The sequence below is a fragment of the Budorcas taxicolor genome, chromosome 23, assembly GCF_023091745.1.
Source record: "Budorcas taxicolor isolate Tak-1 chromosome 23, Takin1.1, whole genome shotgun sequence".
Classification (NCBI taxonomy): domain Eukaryota; kingdom Metazoa; phylum Chordata; class Mammalia; order Artiodactyla; family Bovidae; genus Budorcas; species Budorcas taxicolor.
Genome location: NC_068932.1, coordinates 29915699 through 29933957, shown reverse-complemented (window position 1 = coordinate 29933957; position 18259 = coordinate 29915699). Strand labels below are relative to the sequence as shown.

General features: G+C 41.6%; 1 protein-coding gene across 1 annotated transcript in view; it reads right to left on the bottom strand.

Annotated features, from left to right (window-relative positions):
* ADD3 (adducin 3) overlaps window positions 1-9552 on the bottom strand; it is a 126746-nt gene extending 117194 nt beyond the window's left edge. The window contains exon 1 of the mRNA XM_052660784.1: window positions 9423-9552. The gene's annotated coding sequence lies outside the window, so the exon portion shown is untranslated. The remainder of the gene's footprint in view (window positions 1-9422) is intronic.
* Window positions 9553-18259: the final 8707 nt, after the last annotated feature.

Below are 18259 nucleotides of genomic sequence, written 5' to 3'. Positions count from 1 at the left end.
CTCTGCCTTAGAACCAGAGACAAAGAGAAAGGCAAGAGAGAAAAACTAACCAAATTATTCAAATACTTTTAAAACCCTTACCTCCAGTTAAACAAATGACTGAAGATCTGAAGCCCAAATTTTAAACAACAGCATTATTGTCTGCAGGAGCCATCAATAACCAGTGCCACAAATGAAACATGCCTCACTAAAACAATTCTTTACCATTTTTAATTTAACAATGATTTAACTGTTGCTAGACTATTTTTTAAGATGACATCTCAGCAACTTTTTCAAGTTTCTTCTTTCCCCATGCATTTCAACAGGCAGTGAATTAGTTCATCATGTGTTCAGGCCTCCTGCTGGCAAGCATAATTAAAATTAAGCAAGCAACAATTCCACTTGGTGTTAAGATCCTGTCAAATTCTTTGATGAAGCTGAGTCTGGTTTCTCGAGGAGCCAGTTGAAAGTTCTGCAACAAAAACTTGGGGTTGCTCAACTTGATGCTGGCCATTCCTTCAGTAGATGGCACTCTTCCCTTTGAGCCCCAACTACACAAGCGCCAAGAAGCATGTTCTGTGACATTCAGGTGTGATACAAAGCAGAGATTCTCTCTTCAAAGCTCCTAACTGGCCGTCACAATCCCTCCAGAAACTCATTCATCAAAAGTTGATGGTCCAACCAGACACTTTTAAAGAGCCCAGGGAAATTCAGATTATAAAACATCAAACACAATATTAATAAAATCACCTAACAAGTGATTACCAAGTAATCGGCTTCTCAGAGCCTTTTCTATACTTTTTTATTCAGGTATAAAATGTTCCTTCCCTAATACAGGTATAAAATGTTCCTTCCACTGAAAGGTAGCGGCCTTTCAGTGGCTACTGATCAAATCTTGTCTATCAAATCTCACTAAGGTATTCAAGATAGCACAGTGTTCGGAAAACTGATTTTGTCATTATCAACATTCACTAAGACTAATGAAAGATGTATTACTTTCATATTACTTTCAACATTTTTGGTTGAAAAAATTCATATAATTTTTGATACCCACTTAAAAAGAATCAAACATCCTAATACAAAATTGCTGTACATCTAGTTTTCCAAAAAACAAATACATATTTCTGATTCATTAATCTGTCTTTTACTTTAATACATAATAGTTCTCAGTTATTAATGATAAGTAAGGTTTCCCACACTTCTGTTTCAGAGACTTTTTTAATTAAAAAGCATACAGTTATGGACAGAAATAGCAGGAAATTCTTTTTAGTGCAACCTCCAGGTGAAAGCCAAACTTTTCAGCAATCCCCTTAAAAATTCCACCTTTTCTACTTGAGCTAAAACTCAGTCCTGGCAAAAAAGTCAAAGGAGAAAGGCACGGTAAAAGCAACACGGTTTTCAGATTTTAAAAAGGAAAAAAACAAAAGCACTGAGAGTGGGGACAAGAAATGGCAAAAACATATCAATTTCAGTAACCATCTCTTTCCCCTGTCCACTTTCACCCTATGCACCTAAGCCCATTCAGAACTCCACTTGAGCTCTGACCATCATCACCCTTCCCAAACACTTCCTCAGATAATAAAAGGCTGACCTTACAGAATCTTTTCCTTGTGTACTAATAAGACAAATGAGATTAGAGGTAACAATGCAGCTAACAGTTGCTGGCTCTAATTTCTGAAGGATTAAAAAAGGGATCCCCAGGGAGGCCTTGATCCCAAAATATACTTCTGTAGATGTACCAAATAAGCCTAATTACCTTCTCCACGAGGATACTGAGGAAACCTATCTCTTTGCTACGGCATGGAGTCATTCCAGTAGATCAAAAGATGACAGGACAAGAATATTGTATGGAAAAGAGAAAGGAAATGCTGTTCTCACACAGGATGAGCTGAGCCACTGTGGAAGAACTTCACAGAAACATTGCTGACGGTGACAAATTAAAGGCACAACTAAGTCCCCAAGATACTGATAAAACTCAGCACTGCTCCAACCTGACTGCTTTCTACATTGCTGAAATTCCAGCTCCCCTAGCAAGCAACCAACAATAGCCCTGGGAGCTGAATTAAACAGGCTCTTGAACTCACACCTGCACCTTCCCTTCCTCTTCCATCCTAAGTAAACCCTTCTTTGGTGGGGGATGGGGGAGTGAAAAATTACAAAAACAAATTCAAAGAGGTATAAGAATTAGCAAAAAGAATAAAGTAAGAATTCCATGTATGTTACTTAGAGTTAAGTTTTCATATTACTTCCCTTAATGAACATTGTGAGGATTAAATTTTGAAAATTGTTTTATTAATATATACAGTGTGCTTCTTGAAACACTGGTTTTAAGAATGTAAGTTGTTATTACTGCCCTTATGTTTCTAAAACGTGTTTCACCCCTTGGCCGGCTGGTTGTGGGAAGTTTTTAATCTTATAGAGGTCAGTATGTCTATGGCAGAAAAAGTGAGCTTCATAACCCAGTCTTCAAACTCTAGTCTTGTTTGAGTCAGTAGCAATCTTAAATGCTAGTTAATGTACTGCTATATACCAATATCCTCAGGTTCAGTTTCAGGCAATTTAAAATAAGAGGTTTCAAAGTTCATTTTATATCAGGGAGTCTTACCATTTCCAATTAAGCTTTAACTAAAACCAACTTTTAAAACAAGTAACTGTAAAGTATATACGGTGGTGAGACAGATCAACCTAACATTAGGTAAAATCAACTCAGATCTCACCTCATTATAAAGATATAACTATATGTCAAAGACTAAACACATTTTATTGGAGAAGGAAATGGCAACCCACTCCAGTCTTCTTGCCTGGAGAATCCCATGGACAAAGGAGCCTGGCGGGCTGCAGTTCATAGGGTCACACAGAGTTGGACACAACTGACGCGACTTAGCGAACATATTTTATAATAATAAGTCAGCTCTGGCATAGTTAAAAACCAGTCTATACAATCTTCCTAAGAAGGAAATTTACAAAAACAAAAAGACTTTAAACATCAAGGATGAGTTCATCCATTTCTATACTTTTTGGTGATCATGCAACTACTTTTTAAGTTATGCTAGACAATTATGAAAGCCACATTTATTCTTTAAGGTTTCTAGGATACTCTTTTAAATTGCTCCTTCAGTGTAGTAAGTCATGTCCTAGAAACCTGAAAGCTACTATTAATGCAGCTTTTCAAAGATACAGAAGAAAATAATTTAAAGAAAACAAGAGACTCTGATTCTTATTATCTATGCTATCGTCTAAGACTTGACAGTAAGTTAAATGGTACTTTAATGTTCAAGTATGTTTTCAATTGTGTAATTAACTTACTTTTGAGCTTGATTTGTGATTAGTCCACATAATAAGAGATCAACGTTAAAATACACATGAAACAAAATACCCACAGAAGTCTTTTTCTCTAACACTTTAAACTTTCAGTTAATTTCAGTTAAAACTGCTCTATGCATGCAGTTGATATTCAAATAATCACTACATGAATGCCAGGTGAATCATTTTGTAATTAACCTGAAAGGAAGAGCATCCTCTAAGTAGCATGGTTACACATGTGTGTCCTTAACTAGCTACTGACAGAAAAAAAAAAAACTAATCAAATTCATCTAACTTATTAGACATAAGGGATATACAAGGGATAACAAACTTTTTCTTTCAAGCCATAGTCAATGAAACACTGGTAACCTGTATGATTTAGAGAGGATTCTTAATATACACAACCCACTGCAGTAAAAATTTGAGACTGTCTTGGCTTTTGGCCAAAAAAATTTAGTCACTAGCAAGACCTGAAATACCTCATAACAATCTCATCTAGAAATACTGGGGCACATACCCCAAGATCAAATGATAAAGAAGACATGAAATAAAGTACTAGGGCACCCATTTTGAATCTCAATGACTAGCCACAGTCTACAACTGCTCAATTTCAAATAGGGTGTTTATGTTTAAAAGAAAGTACTCTTGATTAAACATTTTAAATGTTTTCTATTCAAATTCTACATGTTTAATATTTCCAAAGGAATCTGAAACAGCACTGAACTTTAATATCAGAAAAATGAGTGTTTATTTAGTGTGAGAAACATATTAGTAACCTGTGTTTTCAATAGTTTGAGCTTTCTTAATTCAACGGATGCTATTTTTAAACACTGCTCCCTAATATTATCTTTCACTAAATTGCCAACAAAGGACATATTTGATCTCTACAATAGTAATCCTAAACATTACTTCAAACAGCTACTAATTTAGGTTATAATTAACTAGCTTGACCTATCAACGACACTGGTGAAGCAGCAACACAGAGGTCCTTGAGGAATGGGAGTGACCAAGTAAAAGCCACTTATAGCTAATTGTAAAAGGTAACTCAGGTGGAATTTTGAACAAACTGAAGTTAATATTCACCTCAGGTTGATGCAGTGTTGATAATCAGAAGATCAAGCCTACTTACTGACTTAGTGCAGAACTAGAATCAACAAAGAGCCTGTTGGACCAGCTGGGGCCCTACACATCTGGCAAGCTTAAAGAACAACAAAAAAGACTTGAATCTTCAGTAATTAAAAAGATAACATAGTACAGCCCACATTCTAGCATTCGAGCTACACCCGTCATGTGAAAAGAGAACCCTCTTCCAAAGTCAAAAGGTGATTCTACTTAATGCAGATTGGTTACCGCCCTTTAGATTTAAACACATCTTGGTGATATTAATACAGGAAGGTGTTGCTAAACAAGGCATACGCACCGTTGCAGTCTTGGAGACCCTGTGAAGACACTTCATTCATTTGCAGGTATTACCCAAGTTTCATAGCAGCAGGGGTTACTGGCTATGCGGACTCACTTTCAAATCAGGCTCTGGGTTCAGAACCAGCCAGTCTGTGCCTAGGAGCTATACAAAATACTTAAACCTTTATGACTGTTTAGGCACTGGGTTGTTATGAGGATTAATTATATAAAAGTCTGTGCCTGGCACAGAGGTAGAGCAAATAATATTGGCTGTTACAAGTATTTGCTGAGTCTTCACTTGCTGGGTCGCATGATATAACCACCTTCAAAAAGGTAACTTTATAGTGATGCTGATAAACACATAAAACACTGAGGACTATATTCTAAGCACTTTACACACAAGAACTCATGTGGTTCTGATAGTATCATTCCCAACATTTTACAAACCCAATTTGTTCAGAGTTGGGTTTTTATAATTTTATATGATTTCTTTCTCGAATAGAAATAAAATTTCTTGTACTCTGATGACATACATAAGTGCTGCCCAGTACTGCTAACCAACTACTTTGAGATGGCAGAGATTAAATAGCTAACAACCTGCACAGGCTTAAGTGTAACAAAAACACTCAGGCACAAGAGACCTACTTCAGGAGGGCTCACAACCTCAGAGGTTGGGCCCTACCCTGCATTTAGGTTTCAGGATTGTGTGTAGGAGGTGGGCTGATGCTATGTACTCTTAATCTCAAAAGACATTCTGGTTTTACAAAGACCACATCCACACTTTAAACATCACTGAGCAGAACCTGCATTCATACCGGTGTAACATTATTGAAAAGGGGTTAGAAATAGCAAAGTGTGCAATATCATTTTCTCATTCATTTTCAGAATGTAAAACATATTCTGAATATACAATCTTTCTATCATGCAAAATAGTTCCTAGATGTCTTATGATCACCTGTGTCATATGTCTACCAACAAACATTTGCTTCTAACATATATGTAAAAAAGCTGCAACTTATTGAATGCCTCATAACCAACTATCTCAAGAGCTCAAATTATGTTTAACATTCAAAGTAGACATACCAATTTTTTTCTTTAAAAGCAACTGTTGCCAACATTTTTCAGTCACCTAAGAGTTTTAAAAGCAGAGACTGAATTCTTTGGGAAAAGGAACACTTAAATATAGCAAAAATGGCCTTTTTTTTCCCCCTGGTCTTCCCTCTGCAAAGGTAATCTGCTTAATTTAACCAGAGGAAAATGAGTTACAGTGCAGTTACAATGCAATGGAGACTTTTAGATATACAAACTTTATACATACGCTCCAAAAGTAACTTAACCCTATAAATGAATGGGTCCTATATCTTAATTACTTTTTTTTTTTTTTACAAAATACTCAAACATCTTATTTAAAAACGACAAATTATGAGGTATTCTTATTTTACTCCCTTTAACAATCTAATTAGAAGTCCTCCAAAGCCCAAAGTAGGATGTACCCAGCATGGTGCCAATGCACTCCATTCCAAGAAAAGCAACCATTTCATACTACTACATCTAAAGTGTCATAACATAAAAAGTTCACGCACCTTTCAAATGGAGCTGATTTCTACCCCCCAAATCTTATCAACTCCCTCACCAAACTTGCATATAAATCCCCACTCAAACCCTCTTGGTTGATTTAAATTCCATTTCTCTCCACACCACTCCAGCAGGTCAATTACAACAGCACATGTGCCAAAGAAATTAGTGGTTTTACTCACGCTCCCATTTTAAACGGGCACCTACTTGCAATTAACTCTCTCCAACAAAAAGTTTACCTGAGGCCATTCTTGCTATTTTACTAGAGGCCTAGCTTATTCTACCTGTCTCTGTGGTCTTGCCTCAGCTATAATAGCATACTTCCAAACAGCCTGGACGCCCCCAAACACCAGCTAACCGGACCTGCAGCCAACTCTTGCCTGTCACCCCGAGCAGGAAGCACAACCTAACATGTATACATTTGCAGGGGTGGGGTGGGTGGGGTGTGTGTCGGGGGGATGGGGACACAGATTACAGGAGAAAGGTTTGGTTGAAGACTCTCAACTTGGTAACAGAAGTTTGTTTGTTTTTTTAAGGAGGAAAACAAACCAACACTTCCTCCCTTACCTCCACCTTTTTCCAAGCGCGGGAACCTCCCAACCCTCCTGGAGCGCACCTTCAGAGCTTAAGGTCCCTCAGATCCCGAAGCTTCGGCCAGTTGTTGGTTTTTAGAACTCCCCGTCCTCTGAGAGAAATCAGAGGACGCCCGAAAGACTCGGGCCCACCCCCGCGGCGCCCGGAGATCCTCCCCTACAGGTCCACCTTCCTCGCCCAAGGCTCCCGTTCCAGTCCCGGAGGGAGAAGGGTTCACCTGAGGCCGCAGGGGCAGCCAATAGGAAAGTCCCCTCGGCCCTGCAAGTCGCCGCAATCCCACCCCCGCGCGACCCCCTTGGAAGGGTCCCCGCAGCCCAGCCCGCGCGGGCGCCTGCCGTCCCCGCCGCGAGAAGCGGCGGCAAGGCCGCGCCTTCTCTCCCCTCAGGATTACCTCGCAACGCGCAGCCGGCTTTGTGCTTCCCTCCCTCCTTCTCCGCGGCCGCCGGGACTGCAGCGGCCGCGCGATCCTCCACCGCCGCCTCTTAAGCGCCGCACGGCTCCAGAGGGGAGGGCAGAAGGGGAGGGGGCGTGAGGAGGGAGGGACCTGGGCGCCGAGCCCTGAGAGGCAGGAAGCGGCGACACCTGGGTCGCGATGCTTCTAGCTCTCGCTCTCCGTTTTTAAAAATACAATTTAAACCCCTCTCTTTCCCCTCCCGCCCCGCGCCCCCGCGACCGTTACCGGCAGGCGGCTCACGCTCTGGCGGGACTGGCAGAGAGCCCCTCAAGCGTCCCCTGGCCCCGCCCCTAAGGCTCCGCCCTTAGGCCCCCAGGCTCCTCTGGCTCCACCCCCCACAAGCCCGCCCCTCGCGGCCCCCGAAAGCCCCTGGTCCCACCCCTCGGGTCCCCGAGCGTCCTGGCTCCGCCCCTCGGAATCACAGGCTGTTCCTGACCCCGCCTCCTCAAGGCCCCGCCCCCAACGCGGCCCCTCGGGCCCCTCCAGAGCCTTGGTACCGCCCCCTACGGCCCCCTCTTCTCCCGCCCGCACCAAGTCCCTAAAGCCGCGGCCTCGGGGCCCTACAGGCCTGGCCTCTGGGATGGCCTGGTGCGGGGCAGCTGTCTGGCATCTCTTCAGCGTCCTCCTCCAGCTCTACAGCTTCGATCCGTTGCGTGCCTTGCGGGAGGGTCGGAGGAGTAAAAGACCCCGACGGAAGCTCGACTACGAGGGATAGGAAGGGCGCCTTGGAAATGCCGCCCGCCCAAACCTGAGCAAGGCGCCCCGCCTCCCCCCACCGCCGGCCACACTCCTGAGGTTGAGCCACAGCTTTCAGAGTCAACCTCGGCCGCCTACACTGGCTGTTGGGTCTTCAGCGGGAGGCCACTGCTAAGGTTCAACCTCCACACACCCCTCACTGAAGGGGCCTGGGTGTTCTCAGCATAGTTGCCTATGGGGGCGCCTCTTTCCCCCTACTCATCGCCACAGAGGGGCAGGGGCTCTCTTATCAGCTCCACTTGTACGCCTCAAGGGTCTTCACCCCGCATTTGGCCCCTGGCCTTGAGACCTTATGAGAGCTCATCTCTTGGAGGTGAAAAGTCAAGGCACTGCCAGCCTTGAAAATGAACTCGGGGCCCGGTAAACTTTGCAGGGATGTGGATCTATCCACAGGTGACACTGGGCCACCCACCCCCCGCTGCCCAGACAAGACCTACCCTAGAAATGGACCTCCCAGCAACGCACACCTTTCTCTCCCACCCACGACTTGCACATCCCTCCCGCATACGTGTCCTGCACGGGCACAAATCCACTCCCAAGCCCACCCTCTGAGCGACATTCTGGTTATTCACGGTCTCTTGGGTCAACCCCACCCTAACACACAACAGCAAACTTCATTCCCCACCCTTATCTCCCTTCGTTTCCAAGGCATTGGCGACAGTCCACTTCATTTCCTTCCTCCTCTGCAGACTCTTCTCTTCCCCCTCAAATAGTTTGTGCCATCCCCCTCATCTTCATCCCCTCCTTCTTCCCTAAAAATGTGCTAATTAAAATGTAGTTTCCTCTTCCCACATATGAAGTGTGGAAAATGAATCTTGTCTTGGCACAAACTGTGATTCATTTATCCTCGCTTTCTCTCTCCACTGGACCAAAGCTATAGAAATTTTAGTCTACCACCATCTCCCATATGCTCAAAATCTAACCATGCCTCATGGTTTTTAAATACCCCTAAAGGATGGTGGGGAAGGTTTCCTGGCTTTGGGGAGAAAATATTTAGAAAATGCTTAGCGTGTCATTTTATTTGGCATTTTAAAATATCTGCAGTATTTGAGAGAGATATTGGGAGTGGCTAGATGTTTTCTTGCATTTGGAAAGCAAAAAATGAAAAAAAAGCTTGGCACGCATCAAGGTTAGCCGGTTTATGAATAGCCCCCCAAAAGTGTATTAGGGGTACATATCAGACAATAGTCTCCACTGCACAGGAAGTTTGCCTGTCAGAGATCTAGAGCCCCCCCCCCCCCCAGCCCCAAAGGAAGACAAATTAACATAATCCATTTTAAGCATGTCTGATGAGCAATCCTTCCCGTGATCACTCCATTTCCCACAGTTTCTGGACAAAATGGATAAAAGATTTGCTTACCCGCTTAGGATGCAAGGCTTTCTTGTGTCCAGGGCAGTAGACGTGCGTGTCTTCTAGGTGTGGATTCTGCAGTGCTGCACAGAAACCCACTGCAGCCTCAGACCGGCGGCAGCGGCAGCTTCTCCCAACGCCGCCGAGTAGTAAAGTGTGTGACTCTGATAGAGACTCCACAATTACCATTAGGCGCTTGCTTATGAGAGAGGAGGCGGAATCTTTCTTAAAGGAATGGGTAGTGTTTTTCCTCTCCACTATTTCTTCATGAGAGGCTGAAAGGGTGGAAGCAGGGAGTTTTTTTGGACTGAGTATGGCAGTACAGCTGTGGGAGGTCAAGGTTAAAATTAACTGGGTGATCGAGGGACCGATTTAGTGTGAGTCAATGAAATGCTAGAAGCATTGGTTTTAAAGAGCCCTGCTAACTTCAAGCTCTGGGGTCCATGGCAGAAATAAAGTGATGTGCCTTGAAACTGACTAGTACTTTGTGTTAATAATTAATTTCGAATCATCGCTTTAAACTGATAACTCTACAAAGGGAGGTTATTTCATATTTAATACAAGAACACGAAAAGAATAATAAAAAACACAATTGGGAACAAGAGTCAAGTCTTACTAATAAAAGCATATCTGCTATTTCAGTGAATATCAGTATTAGAAAATATTGTAAATCAACTGTACTTCAATTAAAAAAAGAAAAGAAAATATACTATTGCCAGATCAATCTGTACTTGTAAAAATTATAGTATTATTTATAGAAAAAACAATAAAAATCTGAACTAATTTAAGAAAATAATAGCTTGCTATTATGCTATTTCAGTGGCAATTCAAAGTTCAGCAAAATTAAGGAACTCATAGGTAGATTACTTTAAATGCATCCAAATTTACTATTTACACTATTAGAATGTGGTGTGTCCACACAGGAGGAAAATGAGTCTGCTTTATAACTTTAATTTTTATCTCAAATAATATTCCTCAGTTTAAGCACTGAACATCTGAGATTTTTTTTCTTCAGTGGTAAATAAGGAGGTGTGGTCCCACAATATGAATAGAGAAAAATATGGAAAATATTCCGTGATTGATGTTTTTACACAGCTTTTGTTAACTACCAGTGATCTTGAGCAGGTAAGTAAACTTTTGTTCAATCGTCCCCTATTTTTTAAAATAAGGATATTGCATTGAATTTTCCTTTAGTATTCCAAAATGCTATGATTTTTATGACAAACATTTATATTTTTGTTATTTGATGCATGTGTATTTCACTCTACACTCTGCTTCTCCTGAAAACTTGGATTAAAAAATGTCTTTATTTTAAATGTGTAAGCAGAGCTTATTATTTACAACTATTCCAAAATTATTTTGCAAATCACATGTTGTTTTTGTAAAGTGAAAAAACTTAATTTTATCTGACTTATGATTGTGTACCCAATTATGACCAATTTTCCTGCAGCAGAATCCTACAATATTGCTAAAAATACTGACTGACTGGAATACAAAATATATGTTTAATAGCAGTTGGAACATAGTTAAAAAGAACTGGTACATCATCAGATGGTAGAGTTGGAACAGAGTTTAGAGCTCATCGACTCCAACCCTGTAATTTCACAAGTGGAAAAACTGGAAACCCAGAGAAGCAAAATGGGGGCTCAGGGAAGTTAACTCAGTCTCTACTCTTCATATACACTACCCCATGGACTGTATCCCATGAGGATCCTCTGTCCATGGAATTCTCCAGTCAAGAATTCTCCAGGGGATCTTCCTGACCCAGGGATCAAACCTGGGTCTCTTACACTACAGGCAGATTCTTTACCATCTGAACCACCAGGGAAGCGCCTTCACACACAGCAAATAAACAGCATGTATCAACATACACACTGTTTCACAGACCCACACTGGGGCCTGAGCAAGACCTGTCACAACAACAAAAAAGTCTTTCACACATTTTGTGTTCATGTAGTATAAACTAAAGACATATCAAACAAGTGCTCGTAATGTGTGTAAATATTAACACAAATATTGCCCAGTTTCTTCATCTCTTTTTATCTTGCTCTTCTGCAAGGAAGGCAGTTCGTCTATCAGGTGCTAATGGACAATGAATAAAATGGCTGTTGTTTGTATAATTCAAAGCAACCCCTCAAAATTAAATGCATTTCTTTGTATCTTCCCCAAAGTACTGAGCATAGTCTCTTATATAAAGGCACTTAATAGATACTTTAAAAAAGGAATACACAAATTAATGAAATGAATAGCCCCCCAAAATATCCAGAAACTGATTACAAAGTGTTTTTGTATGTTTGTAATTTGCATTGTCTAAAACAACTGACTCCATTCTCTACCTCCTTTTTCTCTAACACAGTCATGATCTAAGAGAAACAATCTCCTTTCTGTAGAGCTTTTTAGGCATGCCTGATTTGTATTCTCCAATTAAATTGTAGCCACAAATCACCGCATGAACTCTGGGTAGATCAAGCAGTAGCCAAGACACTCTCTGCCAAGAGAACAGAGGATTAAGTTTCAGAATTCCAGTGCTCTAGTTCTAGTTGTGAAACCAACTGGTTATGTGACCTCAAACAAGTTTCTGGACATGCTTGTGCCGATGTCAAGTTGAGCCATCTTTTAAATGGTGGTGGCGGATGATAAGCCCTGCAGTCCCTACTTCATAGGGTGGTTATAGAGTTCAAATGATAATAAAAGAAAAAATGCTTTGAACTTTTCAAAGCACTTTGTAAAGAAAAGGTGTTATTATAGGCAGATGTATTTAAAATCAATTATCTAGTTCAAGGGACTTTACCCTAAACAACCTGTTTTACTACTTTACTAGTTCAGAAAGCAAACAGGTTTATCTCTCCCCGCACGCACACACACGCACACACGTATGCACCCTGCTGCTCCCAGTTTAACAACTTCTCAGCTTTGATGCTTTTCCCTTGGGCTGGGAAATAGCATCTGTAAAATGAAGAGCTAAGAATTTGTATAGAGAGCCCTCCACCATCATTTCCCCCAAAATTTACATTTTTGAAGCTCTCAGACAGAAAAGTAAACTCAGAGAAGCGCAACAGTCTTTTCATACTTCTTAATGTCATATATTCTCTCAGTGGGGTTAGATGAACCATTCATTTGGAAACTTGGCCATGCTACATACGTTTTGATCACCCCTTTGTGCCAAGTGAGTGTGGAAAGTATTTGGGGAACAGAGGGGGAAGGACTGACATGGAACTCATGCTAATGAGTTCCCCACTCCCCAAGGAGACATAATCAGAGTGATACTCAAGGATGTATCAACATATTTTAATAGTACTATGTGACCATATGGTTTATTTTAAAGGAATTGCCTCAGTTAAATGCCTGACAGTTTCTTATACAACTATTTAAGTAACCAGACCTGATACATCTCAGTAACGTTTATCAAATATCACCGTCGGAGTCTTCTCTTTTTCCCCAAAAGGTATTTATTGTCATTTATTCTTTCTCCACTTGATGAGTCTTTTAAGATTATCATGCGGGTAGTTGCTAAGTTGTGTCTGACCCTTGAGACCTCATGGACTGTAGCCTGCCAGGCTCCTCTGTCCATGAGATTTTCCAGGCAAGAATACTGGAATGGGTTGCCATTTCCTTCTCCAGGGGATCTTCCCGACCCAGGGATTGAACCCTGGTCTCCACCATTGCAGGCAGATTCTTTACCAACTGAGCTACCAGGGAGTCATCATGGCTAAACAAATAACTGCTAACACACAATGGCTAAACAAATAATTGCTAATACACAAAAAAACTAATAAACAGCTACTGTAAATAAGATATTCCAATAAGAGCCTCATACATAGTTAGTTTAAAAAAAATCATCCTACACAAAAAGTCAACTTACCAGTTTCTGTGTAGAGAACACAAAATGAATACAAAATACGGGCTTCCCTGGTGGTTCAGTGGTAAAGAATCTGCCTTCCAATGAAGGAGACATGGGTTCCATCCCTGGTCTGGGAAGATCACACGTGTCTCAGAGCAACGAAGCCCTTGTGCCACAACTATTGAACTTGTGCTCAAGCCTGGGAACTGCAACTACTGAAGTCTATGCATCCTAGAGCCGGTGCTCAGCAACAAGAGAAGCCACTGCAATGAGAAGCCCAGGTACTGCAACCAAGAGTAGCCACCGCCCGTGCAGCAACAAAGACCCAGCACAGCCAAAAATAAATAGTTTTTTTAAATTAGCGCAAAATATGCAATTGGTATGTTAAACCTAAAATATATTGTTTATTATCATCACATGCCTTAAGATTTCGGGACCAGTCTTTAATGTATATATCTGAATTACATGATCTTAAAACTGGGTGTTTTACCGAGGAAACCAGAATTGAAAGAGACACGTGTACCCCAGTGTTCATCGCAGCACTGTTTATAATAGCTAGGATGTGGAAGCAACCTAGATGTCCATCAGCAGACGAATGGATAGGAAAGCTGTGGTACATATACACAATGGAATATTACTCAGCTATTAAAAATAACACATTTGAATCAGTTCTAATGAGATAGATGAAACTGGAGCCTTATTATATAGAGTGAAGTAAGTCAGAAAGAAAAACACATGGTGACAATGACGCTATATGTGAGACAGCAAAAGAGACACAGATATAAAGAACAGACTTTTGGACTCTGCGGGAGAAGGCGAGGGTGGGATGATTTGAGAGAATAGCATTGAAACATGTATATTACCATATGTGAAACAGATAATCAGTCCAAGTTCGATGCATGAAATGGGGCACTCGAAGCCAGTGCTCTGGGACAACCCTGAGGGAGGGGATGGGGAGGGAGGTGGATGGGGGTTGAGGATGGGGGACACATGTACACCCATGGCTGATTCATATCAATGTATGGCAAAAACCACTACAATGTTGTAAAGTAATTATCCTCCAATTAAAATAAAAATTAATTAAAAACAAAACTGAGTGCTTTAATCCTTACGGCACTATTTCTAGAATGTGATCAGAAACTATGTGCAACAGAATGACTTAGAGTGTTTCCTAAAATGCTGGTTCTTGGACTCTATCCTTGAATGAGAATCTTTTAGGCTGTGGCCCTGGATTGAGGGATTTTATAAGCATCCCAGGTGATTCCCGTGTACACCAAATTTGAGTACTGCTACCCTACAGAAACAAGACAATGTAGAATCTCTGAGACAGGATGAGTGAAACACAGGTGGCTCCTTTTTTTTTATGTGAGAAGGATTCAGAGATGGACTAACCCTGGCTCCACTCTTTCTACACTGTAAACTTGGGCAAAAATTTTAATCTCTCTAGATCCTAGTCCTCATCTGTAAAATTATTCCTATTTGACCATGTTGTTGTGAGGATTGACATAACACAGGCAGAGTTTCTATTCTAGAGCCTGACCCGTAATGGAACTTATATATATGTTCATTCCTTCTCTCTTTGTTTAAAAATGAGTTTCCAGGTGGTTCTTCTTGTCCAGTGTTTTAGTATGCTTGGTAGGGTAATATGAACTAGTAGTTTAATGAGAGCTGGAAGTATTACTTCCAGCACGGATAGTGTGCCAGTGCTAAATACTTTATATGCATTACTTCATTTCATATCCACAATAATCCTTAAAGATAAGGACTATTTTCAGTTAAAGCAACAGAGGCTGATAGAGGATAAGTAACATGCCCAGAATCTCAGAGCAATGAATCAGCAGAGCTAGGATTCAAACCCAGGCATTCTGACTCTAGAACCTAACTGTTCATTATGCTGTATGTTTTGTATATTCTCTAAGTGGCTTAGATTCCAAAATAGGAGCCAGTCTCTTCGAAGGAATAAGCAACTGCAAAAATGGAGTTTATAAACCTCCCAGAAATACAAACAAATGAATGTCATTCTTTGCCTATCTTAGAAGCCTTTGCCAGTTGCCTATAACAGAGCATGACACCTAGTAGGTGTTCAGAAGTGTTAAATAGATGTAAGGCAGACCTTTCATTGCACTTCCCAGGTGGTGCTAGTGGTAAAGAACCCACCTGCCAATGCAGAAGACATAAGAGATGAAGGCTCAATCCCTGGGTTGGGAAAATCCCCTGGAGGAGGGTATGGCAGCCCACTCCAGTATTCTTGCCTGGAGAAATTCATGGACAGAGGAGCCTGGAAGCTACAGTCCACAGTGTCATAAAAAGCTGGACACGACTGAAGCTACTTAACACACACACACAGACCTTTCATCAGCACACTATTTAAGAAGCTCACATATCTAAGCCCAAGTTTTAAATTTTCCAGAATTTCCAGATCAGCTTATGTTCTGACATAACGCAAGTCACTAAATTTCAGAGCTACAGATAATCTTACCATTTGCAACAAACAAATGCACTTGTGATGAACTATGCACCAATTTGGCACTTAGAGGATTATTAAAAAAAAAAAAAAACAACCTTGAGACATAGCTAGCCAAAACCAACCTTGAGACATAGCTAGCCTATGCCCTAAACTTCTAGCTGGGAAATAAAACACAAATGCATGAAGCAACCAGATTGTAAAATCACCACATATGAGATAATAAATGTGAAGTTACTAGAAAATAGTAAACAATCAACAAATATTATCACCAATAATATATTATCAATTATTATCCATATTATTTTCTATTTCAATAATTATTGGTCTAATTGCTATTATTTATTAACAATAAGAAGAAATAGTAATTGTTATAGTAGTAGGAGTATAAGTTGCTCAATCGTGTCCGACTCTTTGAGATCCTGTGGACTGTAGCCCGGCAGGCTCCTTTATCCATGGAATTCTCCAGTCAAGAATACTGGAGTGGGTAGCCATTCTCTTCTCCAGGAAATCTTTCCGACCCAGGGATCGAATCTGGGCCTTCCGCTAAGCAGGCAGATTCTTTACTCTCTGAGCCACCAGGGATGCCCAATAATTGTTACAGCTACCATTAAGTGAGTGATTATGTGCCAAGGATTGTGCTTGGTGTCATATATATATATATATATATATATATATATATATATATATATATATATTTAAGCATCTTATCAATCCTGCTAAATCAGTACCATGAATTGTATTTTTAAATGAGGAAACTGAGACTGAGAAAGGTTAAATAACTTGCCCAAGGCACACGTTTGATACGTATTCCAGTGTGTGCGAACATTCTAAGTCGCTTCAGTCACGTGTGTCTCTTTTTAACTCCATGGACTGTAGCCCACCAGGCTCCTCTGTCCATGGGATTCTACAGACAAGAATACTGGAATAGGTTGTCATGCCCTCCTCCAGCGGATCTTCCAGACTCAGGGATCAAACCCATGTCTCATGCCTCCTGCATTGGCGGGTGGGTTCTTCACCACTAGCACCACCTCCAGAGTCAAAGTAAATAGTGTACTCAGAGAACCCACAAAGAGTCGGGGGAGAGAGAGATCAATTTCTGCTGGAGGAAACAGGGAGTATGAAGAGCCAGAATTTTGATGGGGGAAGGATGGAGCAGAAGGGCCTTTGGTGGTGGAGGTGGAAGGAGCACAGGTGTGTACTTGTTTCCTGACACAGGTCACCCAACACTTTGCTCAGGCCGTGCTCATGGTGATGGCACGACTTGGGTCTCTTCACTGAGCAGACAGGAGAGTATGAGGAATGTTGGCCAAACAGCAAGTAAACCTGTCAGCCTGGAATGAAAAGTTTGTATGGGGCAAAGTTAGAATTCATGTAGTCTCCAAACGTGACCCTGAACACTCAGCCTTTATTTACAGATGACCGGTTTAAGTAGCCCCACCTCCAGTTGAGATCTGGAAGATCCGCTGTAAGAGGGGACAGCAACCCACTCCAGTATTCTTGCCTGGAGAATCCCATGGACAGAGGGTCCTGGTGGGCTATGGTCCATAGACAGAGGGTCCTGGTGGGCTATGGTCCATAAGGTCACATAGAGTTGGACACAACCGAAGTAACTTAGCACTCACGTACACACCACCAGTTACTTTCCGTTAATACACTCATTTATTTTCATTCATTGAGGCAATAGCATTTATTGAACTCCTATTATGTGCCGGACACCCGGTGCTAGGGTTAGAGCAATGAATAAAGCAGACAAGTATCTTTGCACTCAGGAAGCTTTCATTGTACTGAGAAAACACAGATGTTAACGTGTAAACAAGTTGACAAGTCAGGTTATTTCAGATGTTAAAAGACTAGAAAGGAAATAAAACAGACCGTTGACAGTGACTTGTTCGGAAGGATGAAGAAAGCCTCTTTGAGGAGGTAACATTTGAGCGGAGACCCAAATGACCTGAAGCTCCCAGCCAGGGAGAAAACCAGTTCAAAGGTTATGAAGCCAGACAATCTTGGTATGGCTAGGAGATTGAGAACAAAGGACAAGGCACCCCATAGGTGGCAGGAGTGCTTGGGTTGGGAGGGCAGCTGAATCTGGTAGATCAGGGTGAGTTTGAATTTTAGGAGGTTTCAAGCTAAGGAGGGGCTTTCCCTGGTGGCTTAGATGGTAAAGAATCCGCCAGCACTGAAGGAGACCTGGGTTTGATCTCTGTGTCGGGAAGACCACCTGGAGCAAGGAATGGGTGCCCACTCCAGTACTCTCGCCTGGAGAATCCCTGGACAGAGGAGTCCGGTGTGCTACAGTCCATAGGGTCACTAAGAGGCAGACACAACTGAGTGACTAACACTACTACTACTACTTGACATGAATTGAGGCCAGAGTGCATGTGGCGGGTAAGGGAAGGGAGGAAAAGAGAGAAATCAACCGAGAGTAATCTCCAAACCTTTGACCTGAGAATCTGGGTGGAGAAGGGCACCATACATAGTCCAAGACAGAGAAGACATGAGAAGAAAGAAAATGACAGGCGAAAAGTGAACACTTCTGTT